The sequence below is a fragment of the Sylvia atricapilla genome, chromosome 10 (genome assembly GCF_009819655.1).
Source record: "Sylvia atricapilla isolate bSylAtr1 chromosome 10, bSylAtr1.pri, whole genome shotgun sequence".
Taxonomy (NCBI): domain Eukaryota; kingdom Metazoa; phylum Chordata; class Aves; order Passeriformes; family Sylviidae; genus Sylvia; species Sylvia atricapilla.
In genome coordinates, this window is record NC_089149.1 from 19,752,373 (window position 1) to 19,765,475 (window position 13,103).

The following is a 13,103-nucleotide window of genomic DNA, read 5'->3' on the forward strand; positions in this document are numbered from 1 at the left end:
ACTAAAAATGGAAAAAAAAAGGTTAAGGTGGTAGTTTATACCTAAAAACACTAGAAGCTACTTATTCCTACTGCTGTAATTGAACACGTTGGCTCTTCGGTCTACTGTCTTGGTTTGGGAAGACAGGTATCTGCCAGGGAAAGCTGGAGCTTCCCTTGGAATGGAGAATGTAAACCACCACCACCACCCTTTTTTCAATTATAATTTTTTCAGTTAAAAGCTTTTAGGCAAAAGATTTTGGAAATAGAAATAGCAGTTCTTTACTGGTATGTATAAAAAACCCAAACAAAACCAACAACAACAAAAAAACAACTACAGCATTGATAACAAAAACAGTACTAAGAACTTCGAGGACTTTGCTTCATAAAAACCCAGGGCAGTTTGGTCTCGGTGCCTTTGTAGGATCCTCAGAGCACCAAGCTGGGAACAGTGGATAAAGAGTCTGGGTAGCTGTGGAGTGGCAGGATGTCCCAGCAGGGCAGGGGGATGCAGGGTCACGCTGTAGTGAGAGGAGCAGTGCTGATGGAACCACGACGGCAGGGCAGGGCTGGCCCAGCTCTCACAGGGCAGCAGAGAAGCTCAGAATTCCAGGGTGAGCAGATGATGGCAGATTACCCAAGACTGGACTGCAGTGAAATCCTCCAGCAGGAGCACCAACCCAGCCGTGCTTTCTCCCCGAACGCCGAAAACCAGACTGACCGGCTACCTGAAGCTCTGCTCTTTACCTGCCTCAAACCCTCACTCCCCTCTGAGCTTCGACCACCCCTTTGTTTTGTTAAATAGTCTTAAGTACGACATTTAGTCTCCTTGGTAACTTATGGGGAAAAAATTCCTTAGAGTAAAAACGAACAAAACCTAACCTCCAACATCTACAGAAACAAAATGGGGATGTAAACGGATTTTTCTTAACCAATCATCTGCTTTGTCACTCCCCCTTTCATAGATCTAAAATGGTGCTCATTTATAAACATCGATGTTGCTGAATCTATGTCCTTACCCTATTGAGAGGACCGAATGATGTAGGTATTTTCTTCAGCTGCATTACTCATTTACACCTACCTGGATAATAGGTGGCTACAAGAATAGCATCATTTTAGCACCAATTTTTGAATATGCAAAAGAGGAGCTTGAACTTATCCTTAAAAAAGGTTTCTGTTATAGAACAGGTGTGCAAAACTATCTAAAAAAAACCCCGACACAAAACCAAACCCCCACATAAAAGAAAATGCTTACTCCTTTACATGAGTAGATTTAAGAAGATTTTGACGCTTACAATAAGGATCCAAAAATTCTTCCACAGAAATTAAGTTGGAGAAGACAAACATTTCTCATTGTACCATAAACCTGTTCAGCCCAATTGGTGTTCACTGCTATGTGTTTTGCAAGATTTTGCCTTACCCAGCTATTTATAATCATTACAAATATTCCACAATAAGGCTTTTTCCATATAAGAGATTTACTGCATTTTTATGCTAATTGAGCAAACTGAACATAAATTTGAATAATAATGAAATTAAATAGCATTTCCATTATTAAACTATCAGCTGTGGGCAGCAATTCCCTTCTTACTTAGGACTTGCCAGATTTTCCTTGGGAAATATTAACTTACTAACTGAAGGACTTTATTTCTACAATAAAATATATTAAGCAATATCTATTAGATCAATAACTTAAAAGATAATTTAAACTCTGATTCTAGATATGTGAAAATTATTTCAAGAAATAGATGCAGGCTTTTCCTTTACACTGAATTTGCATAAGTTACATAACAAAATACTTTTAGAGAGCCCAGTAAAGTCAGGTTTCCAGGCCTCTGTGGATATTAGCTGATTTCAGCCCTAGTGAACACTTTAGGAATCACAGAGCCTCACAGGGAAATTGAGAGTATGGATAAGGAGGCATTTGTGCAGCACTGATACAAACCAGTTCGAGCTCCAGCACCCTGGCTGAGCTGTATCCACTTGAGGAATTCACACCCTTCTGAGTTCATCACTTTTCCTCTCTTGGTTCTTCTAGGCTTCAGAGCAACCTGAGAAACAAAGGCAGTATCAGTTGAGTGCAACCCAGCCCCATGCACTCATCCTTATTTCATCAGGCAAAACTGTGCTAATGCCATTGGAAATGCTCCTGATAACATTAATGATGTCAGCACCTCACCCCAATAGATATTAGCTTTAAGAGCTCGATGGTGGCAAATTGATTTTTGATATTTCTGGCATTTTCCCTACTGTTTCCCTTCCAGAACTACTCTTCACTGTCCTGTATTGCTGTATTGTATCACTTGACCTGTCTTTTGCTCATGCTTTTTGTCAGGGAAATGATTTGGTTTTGTGCTACAGGAGGAGACTGGAGCTTCAAAGTCTCCAAATCTGTAATGAGCAATTAATTCTGGACACCTTCCTCCTATAAACTATGACTTTAGGATTTGAACATAAACACTAAGATGTCATTTTATCAGAATATTCCCTAATATGTACTATTTTTCAAATATTTGTCAGTAACATCACTCTTGTTCAGTGAAGATGCCTTTACCTTAAATGCAGCACACCCAGGTGGAGCTGAGTCTTTCTCTCAAGCCTTTCTCCTATAAGGAGAAAAGAAACAGCAGCAGAAAAAACATGGAGTTGCCAGCTGAGGTGTTTGTCCAGCTGAGCAAGGGCTCCAGCCCAGCTCACAGCATTCTCTGGAGGCTTCCCAGAGGCAGCTCATTTCCTACCCCGCTGGCACCTTGTGACAGTGTCTGCTCAGAGACAGAAGCAGAACATAAAAAGACAAAATATGTTTGCACATGACCTAGACAAGAAATCATAATGCAGATTGCCAGAGGTCAGGAAGCATGGCCAACCTACGGCAGTGCACAACCTCAGTTACATTCATAATGCTGGTAACAGTGCAGCACAGAACAATCCGAGCTAGTTTTAAACAAGCCATATAACGAGCTCTAGGTCTCTCTAAGCATTTTAGAAAGGTAAGGTGCCTTTAAATTAAGCCTCTAAGCATCCACTGCAAATTCTCTGAACTGCTCTTTCTGGTTTTATTGGGTACAAAACATTAATCGCTGTCAGATGAAAAATACTACTGTGATTGATCAAGAGGCCTGAAGCAGACAAGTGCATGGTGCCTATTCTGAACTTTCAACAAAGATGGCCCATGTAGTCTAGGTCTCCAAAAAGCCTGATGTTCTCTTTCCCCAAAACATCAGGTGTTTTGGTGAGTCAAAAGGATGCCACAGAGGGACCAGAACTCTCATTACAACCTCCTTCTTAGCTTTGTCACTCTTCTGTTTTGGCAGTACCAGTTTGAGTACTTCAGCTACAAGCTCGTTGACTGCCCAGTTTCTGCTGGAAAAGACAGGCTAAAAAAATTGCCTAGATTTTTTCTTTTCCCAATACAGTTTCCTTACTCTGGTGTGACCCATCTGAAATACCGTAGAACTTTAACCAAAACCCCACAGCACTGAGGTATGTTTAGTGATGACATGAAAGCACCAGGACAGCAAAAGCTACTAAGACAATATCAGTGTAAGCAAACAGCAGACTCTCTAGTGAGATTTCCCATATGTATCTCACAAAATAACTATTGCTTCAGAACAACTCCAAATTTACTCCACATTCACAAATAACATAAATCCCAAAGCTAATGGCTGATTTCAGACATTTACATTTTAATAAGTGTGTGGCACAGGGCCATGTTCAAATCTGTGTCTCATGGTTTTTATGCATAAACACAAAAGTGTATGAGATTGCTGAGCTAAGAATGTTGAAAATGCCATCCTGGGTAAATCCCATAGTGCACATTAACAGTGAAAAGTCTTTATCAGTGTCCTGTTAAATACAAATTTTCTATACATCATGAAACAAAATTCTTCACAGAAGACAAAGGTACATGTTTTTCTAAAGATTTCAGTGAAAAATGACCAAAGGCTTTACGCTGTAAGTGTCCACCTGGCAACAAGAGATGAAGCAATTGCCTGAAGTATTTTGCTTGTTTTTTGAATTCTCTGCTTCAGTTCTTGAATGTTAACAAGAAGAAAACCAAAATTATTATATAAAAGCCTGCAGAGTGTATTCATATAATCATTAAAGTGTTTAGATTTTCAGAGCAGGGCTTTTCAAGTATGCCAATTTAAGAAACTGAATTCTGCAACCTGTTATTGCACAGAGCACTGAAATGGAACTAGGAGAAACTGAAGCGTGAACAGGCAGGCAGCTGGAGGTGACCTTCAGGAAACTGGGAAGGACTGAACCACCAGGCAGGGATCCTTGTTATCAGTGCATTTCCTCAGGCTGTCTCAGGCACATTTTCAACAGACTGCTGAACAGCACCAGCCCAGGAAAAATATGGTAGAGAAACACATGATTACCTGGTTAATAATCATATCTTGTAAGTAATCACATGCCTGTGGCAGTGCCATGGACACGGCTGGCTCTTTACACCCTGTTGCAGAAAAGTGACCTGTTTATTTCTTATAGGGAAATAGGAGCTACAAACACTCAGTTTGATGCAAAGTCTCTTAAGATGAGGGAAAGAGCAGAGACATTATATAATGACATTATTTTCTGTTAGTTCCACTTTTCTGTGGTGTCATCTGACAGCAGGAGTTGCCTGACAGCATCTGAGCAAAGCAGAACTCCAGAAAATGAAATGCAGGAATTCTGAGATGCAGACTAATTAATCTATGGATGCTACACTGGATAACAAAGCATAACCCCTCAGATATCTAAAATAGCACCCAGATTTCATCACTTCAGTAAGACTTGACACTCAAATTCTCAAAGGAGCAATCACTTCTCTTATTGTACACTCAGTTTTTCCTCTACTTATGATTCTCACATACAAGTAGGATACTTTACAGGACCATAAAAGTAGGACGATGTATTTGAGCTGAAAAATATTGTTCCACTATTTTAAAAATTCCTTTATATCATAAAGCAGGAATAGTGTTAGCATTAATATTTCTCTTACAAGAAACTTCCTCATCATTTGGCAGATTTTACAAACCATTTAAGGACAAAGTGGGAAGACAGTTACAAAAGTTGCAGGACTGAGATCTTCAGCAGGCTCTCTATTCCTTCAGTGACCAACCAAATGGCACCTCAGACATTGCCATGGCACAAATAAGACCAGTTGCAGAAAGAGAAAATCGTATTTATTCCCTGGTTTGAGTTCATCTTATTATATATTGCTAGAAATGCCTCTTTTACCAACAAAGTTTTGACATTCTTTCCCCCCTCACCATTATCTCTCTATAAAAGTAGAGCACTGAGCCCACATTGAGTGTGACTGGTGCATATAAACTCACTGGCCATAAGCAGAGAGTATTCTCACCTTTGTTTTAGCATAAGTCCAGTGAGAAGATGAGAATTTACACATAAATTGCAAGTGAATCAGAAAAGAGGAATCAGGATCCCTCTTAGCAGAAATACAGCCACGATGAACTAGTTCTTACAACACTGTTCACATGTTCATTATGTGCTACTGACCCCCATTCACATTCACCTCCCTGGGGCATGACACACAAACAAATACGTATGAAAAGCTTGTCTGATGCTTTAAGGATTCCAACTTGAAACCTTGACAGCTACTAAGCTGTCCATAATGTGCTACCATTGAGGAAATCAGAGAACAAATTTGTCTCTCCCTCATGCAGTGGAGATAAACTTGTTCAACTTGTAAACTAGACTCCAAACAACTACCAGTATGCATTTCTGGAAGAAAGATTGCTGTGGTACTGTATCTCTACACAGTGTGATTTCCTTAATAGCAAGCTTAATTCTAGAATATTCTTCAAATGCATGACAACATGCAAACAAAAGTTTGAATTTCTCCTCTGAAAACATGGCAGTACAGCAGGCTATTTTTGATGGAACATTGGGTCATGTGTGAATATGAGAGAAAAAGATGCAAAAAGATCCAAGACTCCACTCAATGTTAATTACTATTATGTTATTAACACATACTTTTTTCTAATTATTGGTCAGATTTAAAGATTGTCTCCTCTTTAGAGACAAGAATATTGCTGGCTTTATAATCACTTCCCTGACATAACATTATTCAGGCCCATGAAATGTACAGTTATACAGCTTCTTGTTTGTGTTGCTGAAATCAGTGCCTCTGGATGTACCTAAAGATAAGGATACTGTGGGAAGATAAATGCTCTTTTAATCCAGCTGCTCGAGTGGGCTGTATGCTCTGCTTGAACACACTTCCCTCTCCACCAGTGAGCATGGAACGTGTAAGAACTCTGAAAAAAGTAGCAGGAGTTGTGAGTCCTTTTCTAGAACTACCTTTGAATGAGCCTTAGTTGGAAACAGAAGCAGCAGCCACCCTTCCCATTGAAGCTGAACTGAACTCACAGCAGCCTCCATGCTGGCTCTCCAAGCCCATCTAAGTGTGGGCTTATTGTTCTGTGTTTTTGAAAGCCTAACCCAAACACCAATCCCTGGTGGCCAATATCTCCAGTGAAACTGATGCAAGTCAGACAATTCCCTGGCTTTTTCTGCACTAGAGGAATACAAATGATTGGACTGCAACCTAGATGATTCTACCCTTTTTGTTTTACCCTTGCAGTAGGCTTAACAACCTGAATGCCTCCCCAAAAATCTGTGTAAATCTGGTACCATCCCCTAAATTTAGGGAAGCGCATAATCCAATAAAACTGAAATTCTTAAAAATGCTTTTGCAGAAAGATCTAAGTGTAAGGTAGGAGTTATCACAACACCATTGACTTGTCCGAGCACAGAACTCCGAACATGATCCAGCCAGAACTGTGTCATGTATCCATGCTGTGAAACTGAGCCACAACAATAAAAAAGCCAGCTAATTCCAGAGGTAAAGTTAAACAGAAGTTATGGGTAGGCGCTATTACAGACAGGTTAAAAGTCTGAAAATCTGCAGTCTGTGTTGCATTCTTTGTATCAGTCCTTTCCTGAAAGCAAATTCTAAGATGCAGCTTTAAACCTAAGCAGAGATATTATCCAGGATACATTTTCCTAGTGCACACAAATGAAACGTTCTGACATCTTTCCTGCAGAAATACTCTCTGTGTGATGCCCAATCATTCCAAAGATAAAACTCCCATTCAGTTCAGGAGGAGTTTTCAGTCTCTACAAATTTATTTTTCTTGGCTAAAATGTGTGCATTTAGCCTTGTAAGTGAAAATGAGCAGGCATGATTCTAAAGAATAAGATATTACAGTTAATTTAACTTAAAAGAATTGAAAATAGTGCCAAACTTACCAATAACTGTAAATCCATAGAATAATATATACATAAAATGTTAATTAGGTAACATATGCCCTCAGTTTTAGCATAATCCTCTTTCATCACCATCCACTGCAATATTATCAGACAGAATAGTCTTAAAGTAGCACCATTTGTGTTATCAGCATGGAAAATGCTATTTGGAAATTTTCACAGACCCTTAATAGACCCATTCTACTCTTGACCTTGACACTTCAGTCTATGCCATCATCCTAAACTAGGCTCATGCCAGTTTTGAATTATACTTCCAATTCCATTAAGTAAAACCTCACATGTGTTATCTATCAAGTGACAATGCTTCAGTGCATCCAGTGCACCAGATCTTCCACCTCTGCTTGCCACAAGGGAACATCTCCCAGACAGCAAGGCTGCCCAAAGGCAGGGCTAATTAGAAGACCAGAGAACAAAATACCCTTTGGAAGGAACACTGTTTCCTTTGCATCCGTGGCACTGTGTCTCCCTGCAGGATCTACCTGTTTGTACACATCAAAGGACAGCTGGAAATCCTATTAAACATTCCTGCATGTAAGCAACGGCAGTGGAGCAGATTCACTGGGAGGTCCCAGCAGGACAACTTCCTCCAACGCAAGCTGTATAATGAAACAACTGGAAGCTGCCTGCAGTGGCACAACTCAGCCCTCCCCTGCTCACTAATGCCAGACAGAGGATATATTTACCTTGAAGTACAGCACAGGCTGTTATGTTACCTGCAGGCAGACTCATCTCTGTCAAATACTACAGCAGGAATTTTTGACACCTTTTGTTTCAGGCATAAATGGATTTGGTACAAACCCTACTGCTATTTCTGCCTTTCATTCTCTTCTTCCAAGGCTGCACTAAGGAGTCCAGGCAAATCAGAGGCCAAGAGAATGGAAGAGATAAGTTTATTGTATTGCTTATAGGGCATTTGGTGAACTAACAGGAAAATGCCCTCTCTCCTAAAACATTAGTTGTTATTTTTACCTGATAATGTGTCTATTAATATCCTGTCCCTGACTTAGGTTCACTGTCCTTTGGATTTTTTTTAAGACCATAATCAATACTTGGCAGCATTTTAAAATAAAGCATACAGTTTACAAAATAAAATCTTTAGTCATCTCTGCAATGATTTCTGAAGTTCTTTTTAAAACATGTCTTACTTAATGCATTTTAAGACTAGTTGCACCTATTTAGAATGCCTTTGTAAACCAGCAACAAACTCCACAAATTTGTTTCTGAGCTACCAAAAAAAAGTGAGAATTGAATAAGGAGTAACTCAGTATTTTCACCCCCTACTTGATTCTCAGCTGGGAGGAAACAAAAGATTTCTAAGTCCCACAAGTGCAGTTGGGAGACAGGCATATGAGACACAGCTATGTAGTAAAATGGATGGAAAATAAAAATTCTTCATTACAAATTTAGACACTTCTGTCAATTTAAATCACAGCTCACAGTGCAGGTTCACAGCAGCTCATCAGGGGCACAGTTGGGTGAATCCCACTAACCCTGATGGAAACATTTGTTACACTCACAGCTACTTGAGAGCAGTTACCAACCCCCAGATGTTTCTCAGCAACCCTGAGCCATATCGTGGCACTTCTCAGGGTATCATTCTATTAGTCACCACCCACCAAAGAGCACCAGCTCAGGGAAACAGATTCTGCCAGCTGGAATAACACTACTTCTTCCTAGAGCAAGAGCAGTATCTCAGCTGCAGCAGGAGAACCCAGGACAGCAAATAAGACAGCTCTGAATGATTTTACTGCAGCTCTGCTAAAAATTCTTTTAGACTTCCTTCAGCCTTCTGTAGAGTGGTTAAATAGGCACTCACTGCCTGGGGCATAAACTGTTTAATATACACCGTGGAGAGACCACTTTACTCAGATTGTTAGATATGGACATGACCAGTGCAATGGAAAGGTTTTTATAAAGTTGAGAAGGAAGAAGTTGGCAGTCAAACCCTGACAAGTGACCTGGAAGCATCCAAGGGCAACTTGTCCTTTCCTTTGTGTATAACTGGATTGCTGTACTCTCTTCTCACTTTCAGTGTTTTTCCTGAGGATATCACACATCCATGCTGACACGAGTGACTGAATGCAGTGTTACTGTGCCCAGGATTCCAGTTCTTCAGTCCTGCAAGTCATCTCCACTCCCATGAGCTTCATCAAGATCAAAACTTGCACTGCATCTCTTGCTGCCAGGAACTGTGGATGTCTGGATGCCCACCCTTAAATTCCTGCAGGGCCATGGTTAAAGATGGCAAATAGGCACATGGAAGTTCAGCAATCTCTGAAGGCAGAGTAACATTTGTGCCACCTGAGTATTTTCTGTGGGTTCTCTCTATTAAAAAGCCTGTGTTGTCCCAGCTGAGAAGATGAACAAATACAGAGAACAAGAGATCAAGACTCCAGCTCTGTGCCGTGCTACCAAGAGGCTTTTATGATTTAGGATTGTACTCATACATACTCAGGCCACTCAACACAAGGCCTCTCCTGGGTGCTGTGATTTCATTTGTGATGTCCCTGAAGAGCCAGAACTCAACAGGCTCAGGCACAGACCATCTCAACCACTGTCAGAACACCAGAGTTCTGAGGCAGGTGCTGTGTATGGTCTTTAGGGCTGCCCAAGATATAGAGAGTGTTTTCTACAAAAGTTTACTTGCTATCTGAATGCCTGTAGCACCTTCCTCCCTTTTGTACTATAACAAATTCCAACAGAGCATCCACATCAGAGTCCAAGGACACTCAGGAACCTGATTTACAAATTCTACACACTGTGAGGTCAAACACATTGAGTATTCAGAAACCAGAAAACAGCAATAAATAAAAAAAAGATAGAGTTTACCCAACCAAAAAAGCCCCAACAAAACAAAACACCCCCCACAAAAACAAAAACCCAAAACCCAACCACCCCTACCCTCGCCTTTATCAGGACTGGAATTCAGATAATCTGATATTCCCTGCCATGCTTTCAACTGCCACTGGATCACTACCATGTGTCAAGTCAGCTGAGATCCAGAGATGTCTTCCTGCCTATGGAAATTCAGCATTACATTATCTCTTTTGTCCTCTGATGAAATTCAAGCATTTAGACTAATGTCTCACACATTGATTTGCTGAAACAGATCTGATAAATCTAAGCTTCTAACACAGCTTTGCCAGGTTCTGCTTCAGATTCTTCAGCCACTGTCACCAAGACTGCAACCAGCCTTTTCTTAGTTCCATTTCCCCCAGTGGCATTAATGACATTTACTTCTATAGAGTGCTTCATACTGATTTTAGCTAAAAAGAATCCAGCCATGACAGATTTGACATATCTGTGGCTACAACAGTTTAATTCCTCAATTACTTCTTTGACTGAGCAGTTCCATGCACTAAAGCTGTCAGGTTCACAATGGAGATATAAGCAAAAGCTCTGCCAAAAATCTGACAGACTGATTACTTGCACATTTTTAGAAATTCCTTGTCACAAGACTTCAGTTTGAAGATCTCAGACTTTGACTCCTAGCCCAAAGGGATCTCCTGCTGGCTTTACGTCTCAAAACAAATACAAATGCTCATAGGAACAGCTCCATTTCAGTAAATTCAGATTTGCTTTGGCAAAAGTGCAGTATAACTGCAGTTGACCATTGCAGGCTGTCTCTGCACTAAGGATATGTAAAGGATCACTACGTGTTTGGATGAAATTCTCCTGTTTTTCCCAGTGTTTTACCCTTGTTTCCAACCATTGTTCTGCTGTGCCCCTGGTGCCACTGAAATACCAACAGGAAGCCTGTAAACCACATCATCTTACAGGTGTGTTCTCCTCACCTGTGATCTCCAGGAATCTGACAAGCTTAACACAGGGCTGCTCAGAACCTGGGGCAAGACTGAGAGGACAGATCCTGTTTGCAGTGATAGTTAAAGCTGGGAATCTGGTCTGCAAGGGTTGCTGGAATTCTTGCACAGAGCTGGTGCCCCATGGGGTACCTGGCAGTCACAGATCCCACTGAGACCCCAACAGCACAAGTAACTAACTGGGTGGGAGTGAATGCTGTCAGGAAGCCAGGTCTATGGAATGTAACCCAACCAATACTCTGTCCCTTTTGAGGGGAGCACAGTGTGGCACTGAAACAGAAGGACAGCACTATTTACTAACTCAGCAGTAACATCTTGGGTTTTCTTTCTTTCCCAGTCCCTGAACCAGACTGAAATATTTGCAAGATTGTTTGCAAGAGCTGATGAAATCCTAGCTCCAGATGGGACATCTACAAGTTGATGTGTTCAAAAAATAAACTTGTACTAGAAAATGCTTATCTTTGGATATTGCATCAAGGGGACACATATATGGTGTGAATTTACATTAGGATCAAACCCAGGGGATCCTGCCTAAACTCACATCAACAGCCCCTGACTTACACGGAAAAAATGCCAGTGTTTGTTTAGACCCGGTGTGCAGCAAAGCCACCAGTTGCTGGCAGGTGATACTGAGGGGCATCTGTGTTCAGGTGACAAACTCCCTGCTTTACCCTGAGCACCTCTGAACTGAATTCCAGAGTTTGTTCTCGTGTGTGTACTACAAAAAGCCTTTTTTAAGCTACTTGTCAGCAATCTTACAGCACCTCTAATGGTTTACAACACCAGCAAACTGAAGGCAAATCTCTCAAGTCGTTGACAAGCAACCAAGTACCACCTTATTTTGTACCATTATATTCAAAGCCTTATAGAAGCAAGTAGTCAAACATTCATTTTGGTCTCTGAATTCTCGTATGAAGACTTTTAGCATATTTTGTTTGAGAAGTGTGATAAAACCCAATTAAATCTATTTGCTTCTAGCTTCAGCAACGAAGAGATGATGTGCCATTTTTCTAAGTTTGCTGGTGAGCAGACATGTAGTTTCACAAAAGAAAATTTAGTCCAAATCAACCAACTCAAGCAGAAAAATAAATTATGAGCTTATCCTTCTCTAAGAAAAGAAAAAGATGGAAACATTTTTGGCAGCATAACAACATTAGCTGGAGAACATTAAATAATTAGTTGGCAGTGGTGAGCTTTTGATTCAACTTCTTTGCTGTGAACGAGTTTTGCATTGCAAAGCAGGTTTGTAAAATTTAACAGCATTTTCACATTATAATTTTTTTTTTCTTATGTTGAGTATTCCAGAATTAGCCAGGCCCACTGGAATGCTGCTGCATACTGGCAAAATAAAAAGTGAAGGCTTTCAAAAGATACAAATGGGAGTTGAACATCCAAGTCCTGACCTTCAGGATGACTTTCAATGGGAACCAAGTATTTAACTACTATTTATGTAGGAAAAAGAAAACATAACATTTAGAGCACAGCTTTCAGAGATACTCACCTGCAAGTATGTCCAGGTGCCCAGACCATGGACATACAGTCACTCCAATCCCCTCCCCAGCTGCTTGTTCCATCTCTGGCTTCTACTGCAGCAAGATACCACATATAAGCATATTCTAATGCTTTCCTGACAAAATGATCAGTGAAATAAAAGCATAGTTCCAATTACTCCAATCGATTTGTGTTAGCAGCATCACTGAGATGTGCATGGCACCATATCCAAGAGTAAACTTCCTCCAACAGGGAATTGTGACAGCAGATGGACCATACTAGAAAAAAAACCCTCTTCAACCTGGCCCAGGAAGAGGCATGCACAAATACATCTTTATTTATGCATGGCTGCTTCCAGACCAGGGGTATGGGCAGCTCAAGGAACATCCCTTGCAAGGCAGTCAGATCTGGATGCAGAATGGTCAAACACAACCTCCCAGTCTGAAAACTGGAGAGCTTCAGATACTCATGCAAGGAAAAGAAGGCTCTGCTCCCTTCAATCTACAGCTCCTTCCCCTTCACTGCCGTGAAGGTC

The 13,103-nt window shown here is 40.7% G+C and overlaps 1 long non-coding RNA gene across 1 annotated transcript; it reads right to left on the reverse strand.

The window, feature by feature from the left end:
* Window positions 1-235: 235 nt before the first annotated feature.
* On the reverse strand, window positions 236-12,890 carry LOC136365627 (uncharacterized). The gene is made up of 3 exons (XR_010744381.1): window positions 12,579-12,890; window positions 2,533-2,740; window positions 236-2,029 (listed from the first exon to the last, which is right to left on the reverse strand). It is a non-coding gene; the product is annotated as an uncharacterized lncRNA (long non-coding RNA).
* Between the last annotated feature and the right edge of the window lie 213 nt (window positions 12,891-13,103).